This window comes from Sapajus apella, unplaced genomic scaffold, assembly GCF_009761245.1.
Source record: "Sapajus apella isolate SASKATOON/1434 unplaced genomic scaffold, GSC_monkey_1.0 scaffold24, whole genome shotgun sequence".
In the NCBI taxonomy this organism is placed as follows: Eukaryota; Metazoa; Chordata; class Mammalia; order Primates; family Cebidae; genus Sapajus; species Sapajus apella.
In genome coordinates, this window is record NW_022436964.1 from 8,740,785 (window position 1) to 8,742,634 (window position 1,850).

The window sequence follows — 1,850 nt, forward strand, 5'->3', positions numbered from 1 at the left end:
TTTCATTTTTACTGTTTTCTGAGATGGGGCGCATGAATCCTCTTTGTCTTGACACCAATAAGAAACTTTTGACTTTTTCATTTTGAATAGGGCCCAAAAAGGGATTTAGTTATCTATCATCCAGTTTTACATTGTTCAGAGTGCTCTGTGATACAGAAAGACTTTAAGGCCCAGGTCCTGTCTATTTTTTTCTCCTTTTTTTTGAGATGAAGTTTATTATAAACATTTTGGGCTACCCCAAGATCCAGCCTTACCTGAAGTCTGCCAGTCCACGTTAATTACTGTACCTATTATCCATTTATTGCCTCTCAGTTCCAAATTCATTCCTTATCTACTCTGTGAAAATGGAGCTGGGTCTTTTCAATATTGTTCCTGAGCATGGTAGTGGGGGCGGCGGGGGCGGCGGGGGCGGCGGGGGCGGCGGGGGCGGCGGGGGCGGCTGTGGAGGAAGTCGGCTCAGCCAGGCAGTTTGAGGAGCTGCTGTGCCTCAAAGCCAAGTCCCTCCTTGTGCTCCATGTCTGGGCACCAGATGAACGAAGTTATGGCAGAGTTGGCTAAAAAACGTCCTCAAGTTTCATTTGCGAAGTTGGAAGCTGAAGGTGTTCCTGAAGTATCTGAAAAATATGAAATTAGCTCTGTTCCCACTTTTCTGTTTTTCAAGAATTCTCAGAAAATCGACTGATTAGTTGGCGCGCATGCCCCAGAGTTGACCAAAAAAGTTCAGCGGCTTGCCTCTAATGGCTCCTTCCCACCCAGCGCTAATGAACATCTTAAAGAACATCTCAACCTTCGCCTAAAGAAATTGACTCATGCTGCCCCTTGCATGTTGTTTATAAAAGGAACTCCTCAAGAACCACACTTTGGTTTCAGCAAGCAGATGGTGGAAATTCTTCACAAACGTAATATTCAGTTTAGCAGTTTTGATATCTTCTCAGATGATGAGGTTCGACAGGGGCTCAAAGCCATTTCCAATTGACCTACCTATCCTAAGCTCTACGTTTCTGGAACGCTCATAGGAGGACTTCATATAATTCAGGAGCTAGAAGCATCTGAAGAATTAGATACAATTTGTCCCAAAACTCCCAAGTTAAAGGAAAGCCTCAAAGGGCTGCACATAAAGCTTCTGTGATGCTCTTTATGAAAGAAAACAAACAAGAAGCAAAATGTGGATTCGGCAAACAAATTCTGGAAATACTAAGTAGTACTGATGTTGAATATGAAACATATGATATATTGGAGGATGAAGAAGTGCGGCAAGGATTAAAAGCTTACTCAAATCGACCGATGTATCCTCAGCTGTATATGAAAGGGGAGCTGGTGGGAGGATTGGATATTGTGAAGGAACTGGAAGAAAATGGTGAATTGCTGCCTATACTGAGAGGAGAAAATTAATAAATCTTAAACTTGGTGCCCAACTATTGCAAGAAATATTTAATTACATTGGGAGCAGTTCACGATTTAGTCCTCAGAAATCGACTAGGAATAGAAAAATCCTGCTTACTTAGTTACATGTTTTGTGTATTTCACAATGTCAGGCTAAACAAATGTATGTTACATTTTTGTCCCACCAAAAATAGAATGCAATAAACATCTTCCATCTTATTAATGATAAAAAAAATTATTACTTTGCCTATTGCCATAATGTTAACCTGTGTCAGTCATGAAACCTGGAGAGACACTACAGGGAGAAGCAACTTTTTCCCCCTAGTTCCAATGTGTGCCCGAGGTGGGCTCCTGCTGCACAGACTGCTTCCCCAGCACCCAGGTCTGGGTTCCAGGTTCTGCTTAGCTTTTGAAAAATGCATGGACTTTTAAAGTATTGAAAAACTAGATACTTTTTATAAGATTAA

At 41.6% G+C, this 1,850-nt stretch overlaps 1 pseudogene across 1 annotated transcript; it reads left to right on the forward strand.

The window, feature by feature from the left end:
- The first annotated feature begins 413 nt into the window (after window positions 1-413).
- LOC116559725 lies at window positions 414-1,606 on the forward strand (annotated as a pseudogene). Its single transcript, XR_004272586.1, has one exon. The product of XR_004272586.1 is annotated as a glutaredoxin-3 pseudogene (transcript).
- The last annotated feature ends 244 nt before the right edge of the window (window positions 1,607-1,850 follow it).